Source organism: Pteropus medius, unplaced genomic scaffold (genome assembly GCF_902729225.1).
Source record: "Pteropus medius unplaced genomic scaffold, Ma_sr-lr_union100, whole genome shotgun sequence".
Taxonomy (NCBI): domain Eukaryota; kingdom Metazoa; phylum Chordata; class Mammalia; order Chiroptera; family Pteropodidae; genus Pteropus; species Pteropus medius.
In genome coordinates this window covers 17793562-17821111 of record NW_024352784.1, presented here as the reverse complement: position 1 = coordinate 17821111, position 27550 = coordinate 17793562, and the positions used below count along the sequence as shown (strand labels likewise).

Genomic DNA, 27550 nt, shown 5'->3' with positions numbered 1-27550 from the left:
TACTATCTTCCCATTCTGTTTCTTTTGAGAACTTTTCTTCATTATTTCTCTCTCCTTCTCTGTATTTTTATCTGCTCCCTTTTCAGTACATGCTACACAGCTTGTGGGGTACCACTTTCTTAGGAGACAATGTGTTTGTGGCCCAGGCTCCTGTTTCTACTGGTCCTTTCCTCTTTGCCTATAAACATATTTGTTTTCCTCTTGGCCTCATAAAAAAAATTCCTGAACCCAACTTTCTCCTTAAGCTTCAGCCCCAAACTCCCTCCTTTCCTTCACTGCCAAACTTCTTGAAAGAGTATTCAAAATTTGCTGCCTCCACCTCTCCCTTTACTTCAGCCCATTGCCATCTGGCAGGCATCCCTCCTCACAACTCTGTTCAAACCACTCAGTCAACGGTCAGTCAATACATCCTAACTGCCAAGTCCAAGGGCTTCTTTCAGCATTCATCCATCTCTGCATCTTTAATTGCCCTGTGACTGTTGATGAGAGTGACTCATGCTTTCATTCTTGAAAATCTCTGATTCCTTGGCTTGGGGGATACTCTCTTCCTCTTTATCTTCCCCCATTGCTCAGATTGTTCTTTCTCTGGTTCATCTTTGTCGGCCCAATTCTTAAACCTGGATGTCCTTGACTCTTTTTTTTTTTTCACTTTAGAGCAGTGGCTACAAACTATGGCAGCCACCATGGGACAAATTGGGCCGGTCGCCTGGTTTTGTAAATAAAATTTCATTGAAACATAGCCATGCTCCTTCATTTACATATTATCTATGGCTTTTCTCAAACTACAAAGGCAGAGTTGGGTGGTTGTGACAGAGACATTACAAAGCCTAAAATATTTACTATCCCGCCCTTTCCAGAAAACGTTTGCCAATCCCTCTCTATAGTGTCTACAGTGGCCCCCAAAGTCTGGTCTCAGACCAGCAGCACTGGCATTACCCGAGAAATTGTTAGAAATACAGTCCTTGAGTCCCACCTCAAGCCTACTGAGTCAGACATTACAGAGTGGGGCACAGGAATATGTTTCACAGGTGATTCTGATGCTCACTACAGTTTGAGAACCAATCGTCATCTACACAATGATCCCAGACAATCTCCAGGGCTTCAAGTACCTTCCATGCAAATGACGGTGACTCTTACATCTAGCTCTACTGTGTTCTAAATCGGTATTTTCAACTAACTACCAGACAGTTCCACTTGAAAGCTCATTCAGTCACCCAACAAACCCTTTCTCAGCACTCTCTGTAGGATAAGCTGTAATTTGTACAGGAGTCATATTGCCACATAAAATATATATTTCATGCAACATTTGGAACATATTTTAGTAAGGAATTATTTGCTGTTTATCTGAAATTCAAATTTAACTGGAGATCTGTGTTTTTATTTACTCGATCTAACAATCCCATGCACAGCTACAAAGTGAACGTGAAAGGGTTTTTACCCCAAAGCAGCATGGAGTTCATTAGGGGAGCCTATGATATAAACACAGTACAAAACAATATAATCACCTCGAAATGTCACATTTCAAAAATCTTCCTCCCTTCTTTCTATGTCAGTTTAATAGCTGCAAGTCTTATAGGGTAAGCTACTTCAAAAGCCTCTTCTAAATACCCAAAAAAGGCTCTGACCTTAGAGCTGATGAAAAAGTGGTAAAGGCTGAAAGGAGCATTCTAATCAAGTGTGTACATAAGAAAAGGATTGCGATATGAATCATAATGAAATCATAAGAAAGACATTAAATATACTTGGATGCTCATTTCTTTTAACTTTGATCTTTATCAATCATTATACATAATGAGCAGCAACATAGTTGAAGCTTACTATTTTAAGATATTTTAATAAAGATTGGTTCCATTGTTTAAAAATGATATCCAGTGAAAAGTTCATGGTTTAGAATCTGGATCTAAAATTAAGTCCTTGGCTTACGATTCAGACTCTAGACCACAAACCAAAGCACTGTGGCTCATCTGGTAGCATTTTACCCTATTAGTGGGCCAAGGATCCAGGTAGAACTCTTTAACATTGCGTTTGCAAACACTAATGACAACAGTGAATGTAAAGCATTTATTAACCAGCACCCTTTGTAACAAGAAGGTAGATTTCTAAAACAATGAACTGGGTAAAATGCAAAATGTCTGACCTACTAATTTTTTTAAAAGATTTTCTGACAGTTTTCTGTTTAGAGGGGGGAAAAAACGGCAATTTCCTAAAACACAGAGCAGGGCCATTTTTTCTTATCAAAACTTCTGGGAAAAAAAATTTCCATCTAACTCTGAGCAAATTCATTTTTAAAACTTTCTCCAAAAGCCCCAAAAGAAAACTTACTGCTATTATAATTCACCCACGCTTGAACACATTGCACTGAATCATCTGGGGTAATGGAAACAATGACAGCAGAGACAAATGAAATTCAGACCTTATCTCATTTTAGCTAATACGTACTCTTTAACTTTTCTCCTCTTTTCATCTTAATCAATATTGGTCGATTTCAATTCTACAGGTATGGCACGCAACATCTGGTTTAGCTGGAAAAAGGAAGGTAATAGAGAGAGGCAACCGCCAGGCACCAGGATAATCTGCAAATTGAATACAATGATCCCCTGATTTTAAATTTCTAGCACTGTTTTAGTCACTTCAAATTCACAACTCATAAATTATATGTGTTTCTTTACAAAAGAATAACCTGTAGAGATACTTTAAGTGAAAAGATTTCACCACAAAACAAACAAACAAACAAACAAACCAAAGATTCCACATTCTCTTTCCAGGAACACATCTGCTAAATAAAATTTCCTTCTAATCATTTCTTAAATAAATAAAGGACTTGGCCAGGACAGATCAGGAGCATCAAGCTGAGAAACTTGACTCTTCAAGTGGTAATTATTGAGTAATAAGCCACCCTCAGCTCCTATATTAGGATGTGCCAGCATTGAAAGGAGAGTCCTGCTTTCAGAGGTGACCATAAGTTCAGATGGGAAACCAATTCTCTGGTGAATTCAGAGAGGACACTTACATGTCAGAACCAGCAGAACACAACCACTGTTGCAATACCACTTATTCTTTGGTGTTTACCTGTAGGCCTTATCTCATCTGCATACCTTAAGTTCTCTGAGGTCAAAAACAGTGTTATTTTTATTTCCTTGACTGTCCCAGCAACCCACAAGATGCCACAGCATAAAAGAGCCCCATGGATATTTATGAGCCAAGAAAGAACAGAAGAGGAGGTGGGGAACTACATAAAATTCAGCTTCTAAGCTTTCATTTCGAAGTTGCATTTAACTGGCCCTTCAATAGTTACCCTATTTTAACTACTAGTAGTTTTCTACTGTCCTTGATCAAAATCATGAAGACATAATGCCTCTCTCAGCAAAATTCAATATAACTTGTCATTATCAGATGTCTGAGCAGTACTTCACACCAGTAAGCAGTCAGATAAGATACTTTTAGAAAGTTTCTGGTTTACAAAAGGACGAAGGACCATCTTTCAAAAAAAAAAATCTGTATTTGATTCAATACCATAATCCGGAAATGCCTTCTTAATCCTTGAAGAGAGTCAAAATCTTATTTTAGAATTTTAAACACAAGGTTGCTCAAACTGCCACTCCCATCAATGGTACCATCTAATTCTAAATGTGTAGGAGACTGCTGTATAAGATGTACATTCTTCACAGTTCCCCAGCCTTCTAATACCAAGTGTAAGGTACAATTTCTTTGAATTAGTAGTTATTTTAGTCAAAATCTCAGAACAAAGTCGGTGTCTAGACAGCTCTGTATCTCTAAATATGTAAAAAAAAAATCCACTGTACTAAAATAATCACTAACTAGATAACTGCTTAATGAGTTAACCATTTAAAATATGGCCAGTTGCTCAAACTGCAAAAGGCTCATTCAAAACTGGAATTAAGAGAAATGAATCATACTTTTATAATCATATTTAAAAAAAACAACCCATCGTATTAGTGAATTAAAAACACCCTTTAAGCAAATAAAACATCAGCAATAATCTATACTCATTAAAAGTAGTTGGTTCTTATTGAATTAAAATCAGATTCCACCACCTTCAGTAACTACTTACTATTAACACATCTGTTAAATCAGATGAAATCAAATTTGAATTGCAGACAATTAATTTTAAAATATTACATGAACATTTACCAGCACAGACACACATTTTTCTATGAAATATCTGCATGAACTTATCACAGATGCAAGTGAATAAAACATGTATCTAAAAATAAAGTATTTAGCAATGATAAAAATACTTGAGACGGCAAGGAAACACATCACAAATAAGCTTTCCCAATACTGTCTTGGCATACAAACAAGTGTATCTTGAAAATATGAGTAATGGGTTTCCTAAGAAAACCTTAGTGCTGAGAAGCAGAGGAGGCATGAAGGTCCCTGAAATGAAATGCCCAAAAAAAGGAGCTGTTAAGTTCAACAGCCTCAAATAGCAGGTTCAAAGCCAACAAAGAGTTAAACACATAGGCTAGCTCAGTAATGAATGCTTAGCAAGTTTGGCCATCGAATATCAAGTAGATAGCAGGGCTGGAGCAACTGCTAAAGGGATGACCTCCTTGAATCTCATTTGCATAGCAATGAGATGTCACAAAGGCATTAAGTCTGAAACTGCAATGCTGTTTCTAATCCATGCTTTATTTTGTTGTGACGTTAAGCAAACTGCTTTTTAAAGTAAAACAGAAATGATTCTAGCAAAGCAGGCCTGGGGGGAGGGGCAAGAAGGGGGTACAGTACGGATTATAAAATAGTCTGAAAAACAGCTATGCGTAGAGCTACTGAGTCACTCTGTGAACAAAACCAGCTGAAAAGAACAATAAAATAATAACTTTCAAGGATATTTCCAAAGTGAGACTAGGTAAGCAAGTTCCTGGCTTTTGTCAACTGATATATGTTACTAGGGCCAAGAATAATGCATGTCTACTCACAACAGACAAAACAATATGTCAATAAAATTAGCCAAACTGTCTCAAAGTATATCTGTTACTGCCTGAGGCTGCTGCCTGTAATGATGCAAAAACCCTCAATTACAGTTTGGGGTTTGTTTTTGTTTTGTCTTATTTTGTTTCATGAAATTATGCTTGCAAGTATTATTATCATTAGCCACTCACTACTAAGGTAGATGAGGGCTTTTTCTTCACCGTTGAGGAATAATACTTTTTAATGCATTGGATTACATTACACATAAAGCCACGGCTGCAAAAGAACAATGCAAAAACAGCACTGAAGTCAAGCTTTTGTGTTTAAGCAGTTACAAACTGAAAGGGCATGCAACAAAATCTTGAATACTCCAGCTCTACCTATGTTTTAAAAAAAAGAAAAGAAAAATACTTCCAAGCTTCAAATGTCACAAGTTCATTTCTCTCCCAGAGTCATGTATCAAATTCAAACCTAGTCACAGTGCAATTAAATGAAAACAAAACCAAAAATCCTGCTCCATGATTCCTTAAACATGTAACTTACTCAGTTATGCTTGTTCACTACAGTAATTACCAAAGAACATAAAGATTTTTACTCATTTCTGTCATAAAGACAGGCAAAATGAAAGTTAAGTTTTAGCTGCCTATAACTCAAATTCCTGAACCACCTTTCCAAAGGCATAAAAAATAACTCCATTACTTTTGATTCTGACAGAGCCTCAAGTTATTCACCAGACCATATGAATCTACTTGGGGCAATGAAATTAATATTTCATTAAGTCTTCTTCCACGAAACAGGAAGTCTTTTAATAATGACCTTGGACCTGACAATAGAAAAGGCAAGAAACCAGGGTCCAAAGCCAGAGGGTAATTGTGATTCAAAGACTTTTTTATGCAGATAAGACCCCTAATCAAGCTAATGCAATTTTCTACATTGTATCTTCCATCTTTTTATTTACATTCAGCTGAGAAGCCCAAATCAGAAAATAGCAGATTTCCAGCTTCTTGATTCAATCCGTTTTGTGCAAGCCTGGCCATGGAAAACTGCATGACAAGTCACTCACTCAGACTCTAGCTTCCCACTCTCAGGAGTAATATGACACAAACTCAGAACATCCCCAAAATTCTGAAGTTAGTTCCAGTAGGTGGTAAATGACTCATTTACCACATTTATTAGGCATTGCATAACTTTTCCATTTCCTTTTGTTATCAGACTAGCCTGGACGGTCAAAGTCATTTTCAAGATTCTCTGGAGGCACTCAATTTGCTTCCTACTAACCTAGGTGCATACTTAAGTTTTAGAAAAGCAAACGAGAGTTGTCATGCCCTGGCAGGAGTTTGCAGGGATACTGTAGTCTGGAGAAGCCTGGATGCTTTCACAGGATCACTACAGAGTGATCTTATAACTATAAGTAAGGCTAGGGACAGGCCAGGAACTCAGAACTCCTCAAGAAGAGAAAAAGTGTTGGTCTAGAAGAGGGGTAAAGAGCACAGGTGGTAAAGTTAAAGCCGAGTCAGAATCTTAACTCAGACACCTTCTAAACCATGTCACCTTGGCTCTGTGCCTCGATTTCTTCATTTGTGAAATAAAGATAATAATTCCTGCCTCAGAGTTGGGAGATAATTGAGATAATATATGTAAACCTCTTATCCATGTTCGTTGTTATTGGCAAGTGCAAAAATGAACGAAAAATTGTAAATGATAAAGTTTTAAACAAATGCAAGTTCAGTACAAGCTGCACAACCATTATTAATACTGTCGAGAATTCCTTTTTAATACTCTCATATCAATTCAATGCTTGCTGTCCAGCAGGAATCTTGTGAATGTTGTTTTTGACTCTTTATCCACATTCTCCTTTTCTCAAGTTTCTTCCATAAACATTATCATCCATACAGTAAAACCTGGATAATAAAATTTCCCTTTGTAATTAACCGTACGTGTAGTATTTGTCATTGCCGGAGTCATCGTTATTCAAATAATGCAGGGCAGTACGGTACTGGGCCTGCTTCTCCAATTTCAATGAACAGCAGTTACATCAACAGTACTTAAAGCTATTGGATAAACTAACTGGAATCATGAGGAGTTCTAGCATCTTTCCCATCTCTGACAGCCCCAGACTACTGCAAATCTAAAGCATGCAATTTAAGTAAATAGGCATGCTATCTAAAAAACTACACTTGCTATAGAAACAAAATTTCAAGATAGGTCCATCAGTGTCTCTTCCAACCAAACTGCCACCTTTGATTTTCTCCACATGGAAATTCCAGAGGTGTCCCAGATGACACACTTGGAGCAACTTTTAGGTGGGTCAATTTTAATTAAAGATTCTGAGGAAAAATATAAGTACTTAAGTAATTTAAGTAATTTAAACCATAAATTACTTATGTAATTTAAAATACTGCTTTACATTTAAACAAACACATTATGGAGTAGACTGTAAAATTCACATAAATTTTTGGAGGAAAATACTCGGCCATCAAAAATTTCTGACTGATGTTCATGCATTATCTTCAGTCTCTACCACCAAGCTCTGAGAGCATGAGGGCAGCCTCCTCTTCCAGTATGGGGATTTGTGTGGGTTATATTCAAAAAGCCCTGGTTGTCAGCAAGAGCTGTGAATTTAAATCCCAGTCCTGCCAATTAAGGTTCATTTCCTACCCATATCTTTGTAATCAGTGAAATGATGATCCTAACATCCACCTCTTAGAAAACAGTTGATGCCAGAACAAAAGCACATAAGCAAAGAGCCTAATGTAGTATGTTCTCAATAAACCTTAGCCATTTTTGTCTCCCAACCTCTTTTCCCTTTTCCTACTTGTTGTTCAGGATCTCAGATCGTAATAATACTTGAAAGTCCACTAAACGATATCTGTAACTTCTTTAGAAGATGCTAAGTCATTCCAGCATCCAAAACCTATATAATAGCTCATTTGCTCATCCATTCAGTATATACTCATTAAGCAATATTTTGTGGCAGACACTGTCTATGAGTAAAAGGGCCCAGGGGCAAGAACGGGTGTATAAATACCCTATTCCAGGTATCATTTCACAGGTGAAATATTTTCTGTGACATCAAATGACTACAAAGCCTTCTCGGTTGCGGCAAGGAAGGAAGCAATGGCAAAACGTGCTGGAATTCCAAATAATTCCAGTGTAGTTTAACGTTCTCATCAGAGTTCGCTAAGATACTGGGGTCCCAATTCAGCTCTCATCAGGAATATTAATAATAACCAAAAGAAATGAAAAGCCCCCAGACCCAAACAAACAAACAAAAAGGCTTCCAACAGCAAAGAGCCGCCCAGAAGGAACTGCTGCGACTCGATCACCAGTGCTTTACCTACACAGCTGCCCATTGACTCTCTTTCCAGTTCAGTGGTAACAGCATCACACCATTTAGACTCAGCACCGGAGACTGCTCCAGCCTGCCTGGAAATCAGCATGGAAGCAAAGGATCAAAATGCCCTTTCATCTAAAGAACGGTGAATTAACTCTCTGCCTTTTTAATTACTCTCAATTACTTTCCCACTATTTATATGGATTTTTTTTCTTTGCATAACAAAATCCAACTCTAATCAATATATGCAGTATATCCCAGCTGATTAGTGTAATTCTTGCTCTACCATGGTGCTGGAGTTGTGCCAGCCTTACCTAGCACACAATTAAATGTCTGGTAATGCCTGCTGCTACCCAGCAGGTCTCATGAGTTAATAGGGAAAAAACTGGATTCACATTTGCCTCCATCAGCCCCTAAGTGCCTTCGCTCTCTCTCATCTGCTTGTAGACACGTACAAAGTGTGCCTGGAGAATGAAGGCATGGAACAATCACACAAACCTAAAAGGCACAGGAGCATAAGAAAAAGATCTCTATAGTCTAGCTCATCATCTCCTCTTCTCAGTAAATTCTTCTAGAAATAAAATATCACTCTTCCCACCACCCTATTCCAATACTGAACTATGAGCACATTCTCAGTACAGAAAAGACTCAGGTATCTAGGTTCACCTAAATCCTATATTATGAATTATGTTCAGTGTACCTTCAAGCCAATTTTCAATAAACATAAATCACTTAATAAGTAATTAAGAGCATTACACATTTCTCATGCTCCCATGGATTTGGTATTAATGAGATCTTGTTTGTTAAGCTCACAGAATGACAGTGTCTGAAAGACAGATGCAGCCTTTTCCAATTTCCATTCATTCAACAAATAGTTATTGAACGTTCTTATAATTTGACATTCCCAAAACACACACGTTGATTTTACTCGTATGCCCCTCAAATAATGCTTTAGTGCAGTGTAATCGAATAAACAAGATATTCAGAATTTTACAAGACTCACATTTTAATCTATTGTATTATTGCCAGGTAACTCTGTGCATTCTTTTACACACACACACAAATTTTACTATAAGCCAGACACTATAACTTCGACCCTTAAAGCAAGATTATCTTATCCACAATGGTTAAGAACTAGGTAAGCAGTACCCCTGAGCACTTCCTTGTCTCAGTTTACACTGGAATGGTGTATTGATTGCAACTTAGTGTTAACAACAGTTATAGCACAGGTGTATATGAATAATTTAAATTTTAAATACAAATTAGAAAGGCTCCAGGGATCCTCCAAATAACATTCTTAGGTACATTCTCTGCTTTCCTGAGACGGAATAGACTCAGCACTGAGATGTGCTCCCACTTCCCAGCATATTTTACCTTTGACTGTGAACATCAACCTTTATGGGTAATGTACCTCCAAGTACATAATAACCTTTATGGGTAATGTACCTCCAAGTACATAATTCCTCTGCCAGGACTGCCTCAAAAACAAGGCAGTGCTATTGGAAGATAACCAGACATTTGGCCATATCCAGCATGCTTTCTTGGTGTCTCCACCATACTCACTGTGAACTTACAGGAAAGATCCACAGCTTTGATAGAACCTGGATATCAGAACCTGGATTGACAGAACAATCAAGACCCTGAGTGTATATGCCGAGAGGATCTTTCCTTGAATTAGAAAAACGTGGACTTCCATTAGTACCAGAATCTTAATGCAGTCCTAATACCTCAGGGGCATTTTTCAGTATTTGGTCACAGATGTGCCATTGTGAAAGTCAATGATATACTATTCAAGTTGAACATAAACAAATATGGTCACTTATTTTTAAATATTAAACACTGGTAAGATCAGGAATAATAAGAGTGGCGGATCAAAGATTAATATGTCACTGAGCCCTGAGAATAATGGCATCTAATGAGTGAAGAGACAAAGCACAGGTAATTCCATTACAAAGCACATGGGATTAGGTGCCATAATAGTAATACAAACTGTAGTGAGGACCTGAGAACATCTTTGTGAAAAGCAGTATAGGAGGTAAGGTTTAAGCAAAACTTTAGGATAGCATAGGGCTCCAAGTAATGACTACAGCAGTTGAGAGATATAAAGGGGCCAATAGGCAACAAGGAGAGCAAAAGGTGGGGGATGGGGGGATGCAGAAGGTGAGAAGCTTGAATGATAGGGATACTTCTCTAGATATTCCGAAGTCTGGAAATGGAAATGATCTTATTCAGTATCTTCACAAAAGAGCTGATATCGTCAGAGGTGTAACTCTGGATGGAATTGGCCTGAACTTACTGCCCAGAAACTCCTAAGCTTTACATTTCCTCAGTGACTCCATAAATAAGGCGGACATTTGTATCTTCTCTAGCTCCAGCCCAATTCCGTCTTCCTTTTGCTTCCCCTCTGGCGCTTCTCTTCCTAAGAGGTGCTAAGGGAGAAGGCCAAACTCTAACTTTCTGTTCGTTATGTATTTGAAAGAAAATGCATTTCCCATATGTATACACCCTTGCCTCTCTTTAAGAAATTTGATATACAAATATTTAGAATTAAAAAACCAGTAAATTAAAAAGGAGTAAAACATTCTTTATGTTACAAAAGAATATGCTACAGGATCTGCTTCGATAGTGAGTTTTCCCTAATTAAATGCATTTAAAATGTGATTTGCTTTGAAAAATGTGATTTACACTCACATTAAAAAGCATATCTATTGTATAAAAGCAATCTAGGCTTATTCACTTTGATTATTATAACAAGCACTGACGAGCTGTATGAAAGTGGCAAATCTCATAAAATATCCATATCTCCCTCTCTCCTTGGAGAGTAGGTATGTTATTAATTCTACCTATTTAACAGAAATATAGAGAGTATAAATTGAACAAACTGTGTGCACTGCTGAATACAACTTGGGAATAAAGTGATTAACACAAATAATTACATATACAAAATCTACACTTCCAAAGTAAAAGATTATCTAATTATTGGTTAATTCAAGGAGATCTAGGAAATTGATTTGGTGGTATTGTATGTTTTTGTCTTACATTTGCAATCAATTGCCTAGATTGCATAGTTTCTTCACTGTAGTAGTTGTCTCCTGAATATAAATGAAAGGTATTATTGTCTCATTGTTAATTCAGGGACTTCCAAGCAGACAATGTCACTTCAACTCAGTAAAAGATGTTGGTGCCATCTTTCTGACTTAGGGTCACATATACTTTACACTCTTTTCTGTGCCTTTCTAAGGAAGCATCACTCAATGGAGAAAGCTAACTTTTGAAGGGTCAGGCACCATGTTTGTTTAATATGCTCCATGCAAAATCAATCCAAGGTAATAAGAGCACTCAATACATTTTTGCCAATAACAACATGGATTTGAAGAACATAGCACAGGCCATCAGAAAGACTAACAATATAATGTGTACTTAGTTCACCCAGACTGTGAATGATCTGCTATGACTACAGTAAAGATGGAATGCTAGATTACTTTAAACGACTCCTAGTTAGAGAACATACCTATGAAGATGAGGAATTAAGAAATCTTACAAATCTATCTGTTCACATTAATACCAGTACAGGAGGCAGCTAAAATTTAAATTGTAAACAAGTAGTGACAAATCCTCACAGATTTGGTGAACCATGTTTTTCCTTCCCTCACTTGTTGTCACATTCCCAAATTATTTCTTTACTAACTGCAGTACTTTCAAGCATTTATAATCATCAAATGAAGTTCAAAAAGACATATATCCCACAACAAGGATATTAAAAAATAATTTCCAAATCACCTGTATGACTGGAAACTTTTCCATGCCAACGGTCTGGAGTAAGGACAATTTTTACCACTAAACCATCAACCATAAAACTGAAAAGGACACAGAGAAATGTGCATTTAAATGTAAACTGCTATTAGATAAAAATAATAGAGCTAACGATTATAAAAAAGATATTAATCTCACAAACTTTTAAAATGCTAGAGTAAAAATTGGACAATTAATATTGTTCTGCCCCAACCCTTGTTTTTCAGTGATACAAAGCCCTGACTGATGTTTTGGTGACACTTCATGTTAGGAAATATGCATTTGCTCCATGGAAATGGCCATGGATAGAAGATGCAATATCATCCTAATCGAGCTGCAAAGTCAAAAAAAAAAAAAAAAAAAAAAGCACACATATCACTGATGTTGAGAACCACACAATGGCAAACGGTCAAGTTCCAACAGCTAAAAAGATCCAAGACATTATGAGCTTTTAATGAGTGAAACATGCTATGAGCAAGAGACCTGTCAATAAATCCAAATTCTGGTTCACTAATTAAACCATTTAATACAGTGTCTGAATATGTAGACACCAGACTTCAACATTTCTTAATTATATTCAATTCCAGGCATATTTTTCCATTTAATTGACATTCTGAAATGCCTTTACAGTTCTATCGGATAGGTACCAAATTCTCAAGGGATACTGCTACACACTTCTGAATTCTGATTCGTTTGATTGAAATTGTTATTATGAAACTTTTTCTGAAATGCGGGAGTCATACCCCACTTTCTCCATAACTCTAACAATGTTAAAGTCATCTGCATTTGGCCTACTTCCGATGTGTACATTTCTTTACAGTGAGACTCTCTACAGCCAGGCCAGTCTGATGAAACTGCAAATACAAACTCCAGTCTAGCATCACATGAATCACATAACACACTGCTCAACCAATCACACCAATTGCCATCATTTAGCCACCACTTAGAGCCAAATAGAGAATTTCAAAGCATAACTTTAAAAACAAACTTCAGATGCCCAAATATTAATCACACTTAGATATTTAAAAAATCAACACAATGTCATTTGTAGATGCTCTAGATTTCAAAAAAGACCAAGATACCCTTCCTCCCAAGATACAGCATCATTTTGCTTCTGAAAAGTGCGTGCACAAACACACACACATATACACACACACACAGTGTTTATCTGATAGAAAAAAATGACATTTATACTGTCATTAAGCACATTTGTCACTAGATTTAATCTGTATAATCTGGCATAATTTCAGATGTTTATAAGTGTTAAATAATCTTCAATGATATTTAGTAGCATTAATAATTAGGGGTTTACTTATCAAAATGTGAAACGTCATAGCAGCTCTAGCATGCTCACTTTTTAACCTTCCACAGTACTGAAAAGGCTATAATTTTTATCAGATTGTTTGGAATTTAATTTAGTTGAAGTCCTGAAGTTACAATTAAACCTCCAGTTAACCTTTCATATCTGTGCCTCATTCAACAACTGGGCTTATCTCTGACATTTCAAAAAAAGAAAAAGAATAATTGAAACATTATTTGTAACTGCTTTGCACAGTACAAGTATCAGCAAGTCATGGTGAACATCCAAGGTAAAAGTTCTAGCCTTTTCACCCACATTCTAGAAGGTAGTAGTTTTACTAGGCATACCATTTACTCGACTTTTTTTTTTAATGTTAAAAAAGCAAGCAACAGACTTGAATGCCAGATTCCTAAAGGACAAAACACCTTGCAGTACTCTGTGCCAAAGCTAACTCTGAGATTCATAACTAAGCCTCAAAAAGAAGAAAACGAGGAACTCAGAATACACCAAGTACCTCATTCGAGAAGAATGAAGTTTCTTCCCAGCATATGCCAGAAGCATGCCTGCCAAACTTAGTAGGTTCCTTCCACCTCCAACATTAAACAGTGCTGTGATTTTGTTTTCCTTAAAAGTATACATCTTTAGCCACAACTAGACTGTAAGCTCCCTCAGGATATGATTCATTTTTTATGCGACATCTCTCTTATAATCCCTACAAAGAAGAGAATTGAGCAAATATTGATAGACTCCTTTGAATTCATTCTCCAAATTCAGAATTACATATTAAACGGACCCAAGAGCAAGAGTCCAATACAAAGAGAGAAGGTATTTCTGTTCCTGGAGATGTCTGAAACCTTCCAAATTTCATTGACCAGCTCCCAGACCATGCTATGATTACCGTCTGGAGAAGGCAGGTAAACTAGAATGCAACTGAGGATAGATCCACACTGGGCAACAGAAGGAATGTTAACCACTGGCAAAACTGAGAACCAAAAAATGCAAGAGGTAGGAAGCCAGGAACCTTCAGGGCTAGTCCAGCTCACCTTCAACTCAGTATAGAGTTCAGGGGTTACATTCACAGCAGGAGAATGAAGAGCACGTGTTCTTGATTTTCATTCACATTTCCCAAGGTCCAGGAGCTTTGGGCAGAGGTGAATTCTAATGCCAGATCTGATGCACAACCTTTGTAGCAGCATTTCTCGACCCAATAAAATCGTCTGCGAGGCTTTAAAATATACTCATGCCTGGGTCCTATCCCCAGAGATTCTGATTTAAATGGTCTGAATGCAACTTGTCTATCAGTTGTTGTAAAAGCATTTGGTGATTCTAAAGTGCAGTCAAGGTTGAGAACTGCTTTACGATCAATTCTGGACGCTTTGGGTGGTGTAAGAAGCCTCACAGAGTTAATTGTTGAAGGACAGGTAGTGCCATCAACAACCCATTTAATGTTATGAAAACAACAAAAATTATTCTTAAAAGGATCCCCTAAAAAGTAGCTTATTTGCACCTATACTTTTTCAATACTACCAACAGTCAGCTACAAAACCCAGAACTGGTAATGCAACCATCAGGAAGTCACAATGTGTTATAGGAGAGGAAGTGATGGCAGGCACATGCACCTGCATGTTCCCTGACACATTTAAAACACCAAAAGGTCCTGTCTGAAGTTGCAGGGGGTGGGAGGGAACTACAAAAAGATAATGGAGAAAAGGGGCTAAATAAATTCTGGTGTCTTCCCAAAACATTGACTAATATTCCAACTATTCCAACAGCCTGTTTAGCCTATTTCATGAGTTTGTTCTTCCAAAAAGGAGCTCCATCCTAAATAAATGAAAGAATTAATGTTGTGGTGTCTTACCTACATTAGAGTTTCACTAAGAATTATTAAATTGGGTTTTATTCTCTTTATACTCCTCTTAAAAGTTTACTTTTAGCTCATATTAATTTCTCTCTCCTCTAATCCTGTTCACTTATACTCTTTTGTCAAATAACAAATATAGGCATGTGTTGATTTCTAGTTTGTACACATGGGTATCTCTCATCTTCCCAACAAAACAATAAGCACACAGAAACAAAGGATGTATTTTCCTTTTCAAAGAATATATGTAAATCTTGCCTACTGCCTTGCAAAGGGAGGTAAGTTTAATAAGTTACTGAAAATAAATTTAAAATAAAAGAATTTATAAAGAGATAATAGAAACCAAAATGAAATAGGAAAAAAATAAGAGAATTTTTAAGAAAAAAATTAAATAACTTTAAATTCTGCATGACTTTACAGAATAAAAACAAAGGTATACTCTTAAGACATACAAGGGTAAGGGTTAATTTATTACATAGAGGCGATAATCAAGTCTTAGAACCCTGAAAGGTCAGAAAGGTGAAATACTAAACTCTTGTTCTGCTCAAGGATCCCTCTCAAGGCCCCCTGTATGACTTTTCTGTCCAGGCAAGGCAACATTCTCAAAAAGCAACGTCTAAGGAAGGAAAGTCACACAACCCTTCCCAGACCTCCACCAGGGCCCTTCACATTTGTTATGTATCTATCCAGTGAAGGAAGTAAGACCTCTGCTTATATTAAGGGTTTAATCATTGTTTTGAAATCTGTTCTCTATTTTCTCTATCATAATGCCAGTAAATTCATTCTCAAATCATCATTCCTTCTGCTTAAAATAAAAATATCTCAATACAAGGATAGGCTAAAATTAAGACTAACCAGGAAGAGTGCCGTTCCATTTCAGAACTACTAGAATGGGTCATTTGTCGCTGTTACACATAACTGATAGCTTATTTTGGTAGATCAGAAACTTACTTGAAATCAATAGTTAAGTGCCAAATATGTTCTCAATAAATTCAATCTGTGGCATTAATCTGAATCTTTTTTTTTCTTTAAGGGAAGCCAAGCTTTCTTAAAATTAGAAAGGAATTTGGGGAAAAAGAGGCAATGTAAACAAAAAAAGAAAAAAGCTTATTAAAGGAGTAGATATCCTTCAATTGACAGAAAAATCAGTAAGTTTGAGGAGCCTGTGGAATCAAATTGATCAAAACGTAGAAAAAATATTTACCCTCAAAGCGTTCCCAAAGGAAGATGCTCAAGTCACAAGTATTTATTTTGTGCCTATTAGGCAGTAGGTATTGTGGCTGTCCTCAAGAGAACAGGCTATAAATCACAAACCCAACCCTTACAAGTGAGTAGAAAGATCCTCATAACGACATAGTCAACAATTAGAGATTTAAAAGATTTCAAAAAATTTTATCAATAAGCAAAACTATATACACAGGGGTTGTGTTTCTTCAATTTTTAAGACTGTGAATATCTGTGGAAATCGGGGGTTCCTTTATCTACAAGAAGAAATTAGGCAGGAAATGCTTCCTTCTTTCTGTCAAATTTCTTTCTTTCAAATTTTCAGTCCACCCTGGTGTCTGTCACAATCAACAAAGGCAATGGTATCATCAATAGTCCTTCCTCAGCAATCAAAGGAAATCAATCAGAATGGACTGGCCCACCTGATCCCATCAGATGATCCCCACTCGATACTCCTACAGAAGGAAAAAAAAAACCAGAAATTACCTACAGTGGAAAAAAACAAACACCCCCAATATTATCCTTTCCCTCGTGCCCCAAAGGAAAAAGTCAACCAACCTATCAAGCCTACTGGACAGATGTGGGTATCATGGAATGCCACACTCACCCTCATGAATAGTAAGGTAAATCCACTTTGGTCCTATTTGCATTAAAAGCTATTAATACAGTATAACACAATAGCCATAGAGAGCACTCCTCAGACCAGCCAGTAATGACTAAATATCTTTTTTTCATTGGTAATTGCCTACTTCTTTCTATTTGACATAATTCATCAGCCAGATTAGAGCAGGTCATTCTGTAGCAAATGAAGAAAGCAAGGATAACATAACCCGACACATCTTACGTGAACAGCCTGAAGAGCTGCTGCTTTACAAAAAGCCATGAGCTGGCAAAATAACCATATAGCATACAGGTCAGTGGGCATACACTGTTTATTGCTACTCATTTCATTTCTGAATAGCTCAGCATAACTGTAATTGCTGGTTAAGAGACAGACTGGGTCCTGACTATTTTTAAAAATCCCCCAAAATGACTGTGCCAGGAACCAGAAAAAAAAAAGAAATTTGGAAAATGCAAAAGGGGAGGTGGGGGTGGGCGACAACAAACACTGGCTGTGAAAATCCTGCAGCTACAAGAGATGGAGCCAACCCAGCAGCTGACCGATTTCTGATCTCTGAGCCAGCTGCCTTTCATGTGGAGTTCTCTGTGTGGTTCAGATATGAAGACATTATAACTGGACGTTTCTGGGAACTTTCTCATCCCAGCGCCTGTGCAGAGAAACTGGTCCTAGCACCATTCATTGTCTAAGTTCCAAAATGGCAATAACAAGGATTTACGATTAAATATCTGCATTCGGTTTAATTCTAAAAGACAACTTTTCTCCTTGCAAATATGTTAAAAACCCTTCCCCCACCCCAACCCTGTTAGAAAAAAAGCACATCAAAGCGCTAAAGTTATTATGCATTTTTTGTCTTTGTCTCTTGGCGCCCTAGTTTTCTTGGCTGTTCTTTATTCTCTCACTGCTCAACTGCTCCAATTTAGGGAAAAGAACTCGAAAAAAAAAAAAAGGAGCAGTTGGCTCTGTGCAATTTCCAGGATTCTGCAGAATCTCAACCTCTCAATTGCTTTTCTTTCTTCCATCCCCTCCCTTCTTTTCTTTCTCAGATTCAAATCTCCACATCACAAACCAAAACATCATTCAAGCGTTCGATAAACGTTAAGAGAAGTTCAGTGCCTGCTGGTGGAGGCGAAATCTGGGTTCTCTTTGATCGATATCGAGAAGTGGGCACCTCAGTCAATTCCTAGATGGCGGGCTTCCCCTTTTCCACCACCTGAACTTGCCGCCTGAATCAGAGGCAAAGTCGTCTGCAGTCTTTCTGGTCGGTTCCCCGTCTCTGCATTTATTTTAATTCGGCCCGGACGCAATCAGAGAATCTAATCCTAGCAACAAAGCCAGGAGCACAAATCCACCGTGATGAACTGGTTGGCCTGCTCCCCCGCCCCCTTCCTCCCGCCGCCCCCGACTTGCCTTTGAAAAGACAAGCATTGAGGCCAGAAAATTAATACGTCCGAGGCAAGGAGGAAAAAAGCAGTGGAATACAAGTGGCCCGGGGTGGTTTGCGTTTCGTTGTTTGTTTATGCATATTTTTTAAGCATCAAGGAACCACAAGTGTAAACCCAAGCTGGTCAAGCCCTCCAACGGTGCCTTGCACAGCCTTAGGCGCTGTCCAGACAGCTCTCCTCCGCCCCCTCTCCCGTCTGGCTGGGGCCCGGGTGAGTGGGGGAGGTTCGCGCGGGTTTGTCTGACACTTGTAAATGGGAGTGGGATCCAACTTGGAAAACAAACGCTCCGGAGTCTGGGGGCGGGGAGGAGTGGGAGGAGAGAAGAGAAAAGACTCTTCCATCATTAGCGTGGTCCGTACTTCCCTCCCTCCCTCCCGCCGCGGCTGCTGCAGGTTTGCCGAAACCAGAAGCTGAATCCCAGTCCGCGCGCAGCGGCGGTGAGAGAAAATTCAGAGCCGAGACGCGGGCCACTGCCACCGACCGCCCACGCTCCGGGCTGCAGGCGCCTCTCCTTCCCAGGAACTTCTAGCCCTTCACGCGGGCCTCGCCAGGTCTCTGCAACCTCCCTCCTTCTTTATATTCATTCGGAGACCTCCTTCCACTGCCTGGTTGCCCTCATCATACGGAGCTGCAGGATGCCACCGCTCCCGACGCCGCCGCCGCCGCCGCCACACACACACACACACACACACACACACACACACACACACACACACACACACACATCCCGGGAGCCCCACCCTTTCTTCCAGTCTCAGGCTGCTCAGGAGGTTCCCTTAGCTTGCCAAACTCCCGCCACCCCACATCCTTGACCCAAGCGCACGCCCGCACACGACAGTGGAGCAGAGAAAAGTGAACAATAAAAGTTCCGCGAAGTCTAATTGTGGTCAATGTTTAACCATCTCGGAAAACACGCGACAGAAGTCAGCGGGAGAGGTGAGGGAGGAATACGGACCACGAGCACTGCTAAAAATATCCGTGTTTGCAACCCCGCGCAAGCCCGGGGGCCAGATGCACTTTAGCTCAGCGACCCCCACTGGCGAAATCCTGGCTCGCAGTGCGCGCCGCGCGAAGACAGTCCGGGCCACCTCGGCTGCCTCCCCGCCCGCGCCCCTCATACCCCCACCTCGGCCCTCCACCCATACTGGTCCCAGGGAGGGGGTCAATCCAGAACCACTTGGGAAGGGGCCCTGAGTGCGGAGGTGGCGTGCCCTCGCATTCCTGCCCCCTGACCCAGAGAAGGCTGCAATGCACCCCAGGATAGTCAGGCCCGCGCTGCTTTTCAAAGACATGCAACCTTCACTCACGCCCGCCAAAAATCATGCACTCTTCCCAAGCACTCCGTTTCTTTCTCCCTGTCAAGATAGCAGGAAAAGTCCTTCCTCCCGCCAAGCCGTAAAAGACTGTCGCTCCAATCCGAGAGCAGCTGCCATTCAGTAAATCTCCCCCTGCCCATGAACCCCGCAAGCCGGAATCAAGTGTGGAGCAGACCCACAGATTGTCTGGTAAACCCTTCCCCTCCCTGGCTAAAGTGCATTTGGGCTCACAGCTCGGCCCCACGCCTAGCCGAGAAACGACCCAACTTGCGCCTCCGGGTCCCTCAAGTGCATCCATAAGCATCTGAACAATCCCGCTGCGCCCAACCCACACAAGCCACCAAGCAGACTCACCGCCTGGACCCTCTTATCCACCTGCCCCAGCAGCTGGGGCTGAGAGGGGGCGGGGATGGGTGCACCGATCCCCAAGCCCCTCGAGCCTCGTCCCCAAATCCTCAGTCCCAAACTTAGCCAACTCTCCATGCCAATATCCCCGCTACTGCCGTAGGGCCGAATCTCCTTCCCGTCCCTGCGGCGACGGCGGCTGGAAGACGTACCAAGGCAGGAACTTTACAAGGTGAAAAGTTTCCCCTCGCGCTCCGCCGGCTTTTGCCTCCGCGAGCCCACCTCGCAGCTCATATGCACCCGGCAGCTGGAGCTGTGCTCCGGAGAGCGCGCTCCAGACGATGCACCAGGCGGCCAAAAAAAAAATCACTCTAAAATTCTCCACGCACCCTTGCTTCCGCCGGCGATCCACTGCTCCACCAGGCGCTTTCTCCGTGGTCTTCCTCTCCGGGCGCTCCTGCCCAGTGCGAGCTGGCCACCCGGCTGCCGCCGCTGCAGAGCTCGCTGCGCGCTCGCCGGGACTGGAGCCGCGAGCGGAGGCGCTCGGCGCTCGGGACGCTGCCGCCGCCACGGGGGCTTGCAGGCGGAGGAGGGATGCCGGGAGGAGAACGGCAGCGGGAGGAGGGGCACAGGGGCGCGAGATCCCAATCCGCAGTCCAGATCACAGCGCAGCCTACCGGGAGGAGCGCCGACTCTCGCGTCCGCTCCGAGCTGCCGCCGCCGCCGCTACTGCTCGCCACCTCGCTGCTCCTAGCTCTCCATCACAGCCGACGCCGACGCACGGACAAGTCCTTCTCCATCATCTCCCCCTCTCACAACTCTCTCGCTGTCTCCTCCCCAACCGCGAGAGAAAAGGGCGAGAGAGAGAAAAGGGCGTCCGGGATGACTAGCGATCTCGGAACGCGGCGCAGGGGAGAGGGAGTGGGAGAGGAGGGGAGCTGTGAAGGGGGCGCGGCGGGCTGGAGGGCGCTCCCGGCGCCGGGCCTGAAAGCTGGACTAATTTTAGAGCTCGAGTCTTCCTCTACCAGTCTCTCGGGGCTTGAGGATAACACCAACGTGCCTTCCTGCCTCTGGCAAAACGTGGCGCAGACTTCAGAGAGAGCACACACACTGCTTGCAGTCGCAACTGCACCACAGCCCCGCGCCGAGGTTGAGCACGTGTTACTCTTCTAGGACAGATGAGGAAATTGAGGCACATCGAGGTGAAAATGGTTTCTCTGAGATCCCAAGGTTAGTATCTAGCGTGAAGATTACACCATCAAATGTGTACCTCTTAATTCCAAATGCGCCACACAGAGAGGGCTCCAACTACTTTCCCCATACATTTTTGGACCCTGGGTCATCTGACAATCTTTTGAAGAAGGGAGGAGTATTAGACCAGAAAGGTAACCTGGCACATTCTCTTTCCTCCGTCCCTGCCCCCAAATTGTTTTAAACATTTTTATCGAAATGACAGAGAGGCACTCTGAACGGAATGAGTGATTGATGTGGGGTTTGATTTGCGACTCCAACCAGCCAGTCCACCTCCTATTCCAGTAACTAATGTACCCACACCCTCTAAGACTCCCATACTACACACACCCCCAACACACTCTGCAGCAGCAGAACCTACACTCGTCTCCCCCATGCCCGCCCCAGCTGTGTACCTTCACTCTTCTGCTCTTCTTTTTCTTCCCCTCAAAGCAGAGAGACAATCGACAGTACCACCACCACCTACCAGCTTCCATCTCGACCTACCCCTACCCCACGCAGAGCAATGCATAGCTGATCCCTAAAGCAGTCCTGCAAGCAAGGCGTTGCCTCAGATGCTCTCTCTGAGGCGGTTTCTCTCCAACTCAACCTTTGGCTTCTGGGGATAGCGGCACCAGGCCTGCAGATTTGTTCTCCAGAAGAAATCGTTACTTTTTTGAACCATGAAATTCTCTTTGGAGAGCAAGGTAGGAATTGCTACTGGGGGACTTTGTGCTCAGCCACTAGAGCGAGCTCTTTGAACAACCAATTCTGTTTCTTTCTGTCCTTCCAGCTCCCAGCCCAGAGCCTCTGCCCTATCACAGTTAGGCAATGGCCCCACCACTCCCAACAGGTGCAAAGTTCTCCTTGAAAGCCTCCAGCCGCCTTGCCACCTTGACTGCCCCCATAACACATGGCATGCTTTGGTCACTCGACCCTGAATGTTTAATGTGAATACTAAAGAACAGTGACAGCTCCCTATACATCAGCTAATTTGGAAGTAATCAGCATGATGTTACCTAGGGCTTCATTGTCACATAAGGCCAGAAGATGGGTCTGGAGTGAGGGAAACCTCAACGGGACTAGGAAGACTTGCCTGGCCTCCAAAATGTTATCATTTGAATAATTTTATTCAGGTTTTTATGTCAGCAGCTTTCGAGAGCATTGAAAAGTTTATTACCATATAAATATGTCCCTGGCATGGCATTTTCCTTGTGACCAACAGAATACAGCTAACCGTGCATCAAAGATTTTAATGAATCAAAATATTTCCCACCTGAGTGCTTCTGTGGAAGTATTGAAACAAGTTGGTTCCTGAAGACAAGTCCTTTGGTAGAATCAGTTGATAGTTGTTTGGCCGATGGGATGCTCAAGGAAAGAGTGCTAGCAGTAAGACAGAGCATCTTCTACCTTCTGCCAGATTAGTATAGATAGGTGTGGCCACTGGTTCTGCTGCTGCTGCTGCTTGTGATGCTCCTGACTCCAGCTCCTAGAATGTTCACTTATGTCTCGAAAGCACCTTAAGTACAAAGATAAATATAAAAATATGTCTAAATTTCAGCCTCCCCTATTCCTAGGTAGTACAGAGATAACAGTCTTTACTCCCAGGACAGGCACAAGCCATTACAGCCCGCGGGTAAGAGACTTCCTATAAGGATAATAGGGTAGTTTACCTAGTGGGAGACTCCTCTGGTCATTTAAGATTTGCATAGCATTTAATACTCATTTAATACTGATTGTATTAGAAGACCATTTTATTTCTTTTAAAATTGCCTACTGTGTGCTAGTAGTGTAGTAGGCACAGAGTTAATAACACAGTAAGCTTTATGACAGCAGAGATCTGTTTCTCATATTTATATTTCTCTCCCCATTTCCCTATGCAGGGCCTGTCACATTCAATGAATATTAGTACATAAATATCCAAAGAATGAGCAGATAATGAAAGCTTGAGAATCTTCTATTAGATCTAATGAATATCATATATATAGAACATTGAAATCCTTATAGGAAAGGAGGCCAAAAGAACAAAAAACTATGAATCTATCATATAATGTTACTTGCTCTATAACACCTCCCATGCTCCACTTTAGATTCTCTGGGCCTTGCCCATCTCTTTTAACCACTGTGGGGGCAACAAGTTCTAAATGGCTCCAACCAGCTTCACACAGGAACAATCTGACAATGTCTAGCCCTAGGCCTTTCTTACATCTCTCCTCCCACCCAGAGGCTTCTTAGTTGAAGTTTTAGTGTTGACTAAAACCCAGAAAGAAGTTTGAGAGATTAAACACCCTGTGGTAAATCTTTGACCAGTGGGAGATGGGAGTCCATGGATAAAAAATCCCCTTTCCATCTTCCAACAAAGGATCCTGAAATGTGTTACATAGTCTTCCTCAGGTGATTTTAACTGAATTAAGCAGCCAGTCACCTGAAGCAGTGGCCAGCTTGATAACACATCCTTATACTGGCTCTCTATCCTTTGCTGGGTTCCCAGCTCTGTCCCTCACATGCTCCCTAGGATCACGCTCCCCAAAAAAAGTACTTTCAGTAAATCCTTGTATCGGGCTCTATTTTCCGGCATTCCTAGGGTAAATACTTACCATTAATCCTATATATTTACATCAAGGAATAGACAAATGATTTTTCAAAATTCCCTATAGCATATATCTATATACATACATATACTCTTTTACACACACAAATACACACATATACTGGCTCCTGTTTGTGATCAATTATATCCCACCCAGATCTTTCATTAATCCCATTCAGTTTGTTCCTGTGTTTATAAAATTGATGATCACAAAAGAACTTATCTAGTGTGATATTTGAGCCAGCGCCTACCTTGTTAGCCTTCCATAAAACATTTAATAATGGCTTCTTTTAAAGAAGAATTAGTTACTATAATGGACTATTGAGGAAAGAGGGAGAATTTCCTTCCTGGAAGTATTTAATCAAAAGATAGGTGTTTATCAAATTGGGATAGAAGTGGATCTGTCAAGAAACTATGGTAATAGGATATTTGGAAACAGGTAAAGTCATGACAAGGAGTCAATTTAGGGCGGTGGTTAAGTGAGCAGGCCCTGGAGGGAGGCGGAATGACTGAGTTAGAATCCTAGTTTCTACCTTCAAGTTATATTTTTTTGGATAAGTTTCCTAATTTCTCTAGGTCTTCGTTCCTTCATATGTAACATAGGACCTATAATAGTACCTATTTTATAAGATTAATGTAAGAATAAATATTTCATAAAAGCATGTGCTCGACATATTGTAAGCACCAATAAATTTTAGCTATTATTATTCTTTTACAGACATATCATTAGGCAATTATTTTATATCATCTGAGCCTAAAGTCAATGCTAGAAGCCAGAACAAAGTTTAGACTCTACTATTATCCCTTCCATGCTAAAATTCTATGATTCCAACTCCAGATCTAGAATGATATCTTGTTATCCATGTAGCTGTTACAGACCAAACTTTTATTCAAATGCAATGAAATGATGTTTCAGATGTTCTAGATTATGCAATCCATAAAATTTATATATATAAAGGAATCACTTGCGAATAGGACCATTTATTTATCCTTTTTGCTCTTAATTAATAAAGCTCCATAGTTTTCAAATTCACCTTTTGCAAAACTACATTTCATAGTTCAGAGTGACATATATTTCATATATGACTGTAATTTTAACTCATATACTTTTTCGGCAAAGTGTTTCTTCATTTCACTCTGTGTATTATAAAACATCAAAGTATATAGAAGAGACATTGGATATGCTTTATCCCGGTGGCTCTTTATTGTTTTCGGGTCACAGAACTCTTTGAATAAACTTTTGGAATCTCTTTTTTAAAATACACATGTATACATATATACTGTTTGCATCGATTTCAGTTGTTTCAGAGTCCCTCGAAAGATCCCCTATAGAACCCAGACTAAGGAAAATGTTATACATGAAAAAATTTAGTCCAGAACTCAAGTTCTATTTCTTCAAGTTTTTAGTTACTGTGCTAGCATTACTTTTTCAAATCTGTTTAAAGATAGGAATATGTAGTACCTCAGGGGTTGGAGACAAACTGTACCTGAGATGAACTTGGATCATTCCAAACTCTTAAGAAAGTACTCTTAAAACAAACATGTAGCCTATTTGAGGCCCCACTATATAACTAGAAGCTCTCTGAGTTAACTACCTCTTAGACCACAAAGCTTATTAAAAGATGAATAATTAAAATGTGCTAATTTGGAGTTTACAAACTCCAAATTAAAACTCAATAGTAAATTAATTAAAGCAACAATAGCTGTGGGAATTTTTTAGAATTTAGACCAAATCTTCTTATAGAGGAATATTTTATCACTGATATATTTTTTTTTTAATTTCAGGTATATAGTAACACTAAAAAGCAGACTGACTTTTCTTTTTAAATACTCTACAGATAGAGCTTCCACCCACGCATTACCTGCACACTATGCTGACCCCTCCTACTGCCCCACCCTTGGGGTACACATCACTAATTATACTAGCACAGGACCTTCTTTGTCACTTAACAATCATAAGGCTGATCAACCACAATCCCCCTTATTCTGAAACAACCAAACTTTGGACAGACTTAACTACTTGGTTTTTACCAAGTAAATTGGCTTGCCAACTGTCCTTATCCTTAAATGTCTTTTTATACTCCTGTCTTTGGCTACAACTCTCTTCTCTGTGGCTACATACAGACTAATAATAAATGTAATTTTAGATACTCTTTTTTTTTTAAATTAGTTTCAAGTATACAGTACTTTGGTTAGACATCTATATAGTTCATCAGAACAGTGCCCTCAATTGCTCCCTCCCTCTCCTGCCCCTCTACCTAGCCATCATATTAATACTAACCGCATTCCCTATGCTGTGCTCCCCAACTCCATGATCATCCATCAGCTACTAATTTGTACTTCTTTAACCCTTCACTCCATTCTCCCAGCCCTCCAAACTCTCCTCTCCTCTGTCCATCATCAAATTGTCCAATATATTTGCGAGTATGTTTTTGATTTGTTTGTTCTTTTTATTCCTTAGATTCCACATATAAATGAAATCATATAGTGTTTATCTTTCTCTTTCTGACTAAATACTTTCTAGGTCCATCAAAGCAATATCTTTTTCCATCCCCTTCCTTTTAGTCTGTGTGTGTCTTTTAATATGCAGTGAGTCTTGTATTTTTTCTTCTTAAAGAAGTTCCTCCAACATTTCCTGTAATTCTGGCTCAGGGGTGATAAATTCCTTTAGCTTACTTTTGTCTGGGAAGCTCTTTATCTGTCCTTCAACTCTAAATGATAGCTTTGCTGGATAAAGTATTCTTGGTTGTAGATCCTGGTTCTTCATCCTACTGAATATTTTTTGCCAAGCCTTACTGTCCTGCACAGTTTCATCTGAGAAATCAGCTGTTGATCTTATGGGTGCTCCCTTATAAATAATTATCTGTTTTTCTCTTGCTGCTTTTAATATTATTTTTATTTAAATTTTGGCATTTTAATTATGATATGTCTTGGTGTGAGCCTCTTTGGACCCTGATTTTTGGAATTCTCTGAGTTTCCTGGAGTTTTATGTCCATTTCCTTCACCAGATTAGGGAAGTTTTCCATCATTATTTCTTCAAACAGCTGTTCAACATCCTGATTTTCTTTAGTTACGCCGATCAGACATATTTGAACCTTAATATTGTCCCATGTGCTCCTTAAATTATTTTTATAGTCTTGGCATCTTATCTCTTGCCATTCTGCTTGAGCGTCCTTGGCTTTCTCGTCCTCTAGATAGGGCATTTGATCCTTTTCTTTATTCGCTTTGTTTATTCCTTTGTTTATTTCATTTAATATGCTTCTCATCTCAGATAATGTGTTCTTCATTTCAGACTGGTTCCCTTTTATAATTTCCATTTTTATGTTTTTTATCTCTTTGTTGAAGTTCTCACTGGATTTATGAAGTTCATTGAGCATCTTTATAACCAGTGTTTTGAACTCTGCATCTGTTAGATTACTTGACTCCATTATATCTGGATCTCTGTTCTGTTCTCTCATATGGTTTCTGCTTCTTTGTCTTCCCATTTTGGCTACCTTTCCATGTCTGTTTCTATGTACTAAGCAAAGCTCCTAAGTCTCCCGGTCTTACTAGTGTGGATTTT

The 27550-nt window shown here is 40.1% G+C and overlaps 2 protein-coding genes across 3 annotated transcripts in view; one reads left to right on the top strand and one right to left on the bottom strand.

The window, feature by feature from the left end:
- The window catches only part of FAT3 (FAT atypical cadherin 3), a 600781-nt gene extending 580094 nt beyond the window's left edge, over positions 1-20687 (bottom strand). The window contains exon 1 of one of the 2 annotated variants that reach the window (XM_039847662.1): positions 20558-20687. The gene's annotated coding sequence lies outside the window, so the exon portion shown is untranslated. Of the gene's footprint in view, positions 1-20380; positions 20514-20557 lie in introns of those variants that run through there. The other variant, XM_039847663.1, reaches the window with a different exon arrangement.
- A 444-nt stretch (positions 20688-21131) lies between these two features.
- The window catches only part of LOC120590054 (immunoglobulin-binding protein 1-like), a 49431-nt gene continuing 43012 nt past the window's right edge, over positions 21132-27550 (top strand). Inside the window, exon 1 of the mRNA XM_039847665.1 lies at positions 21132-21398. The gene's annotated coding sequence lies outside the window, so the exon portion shown is untranslated. The remainder of the gene's footprint in view (positions 21399-27550) is intronic.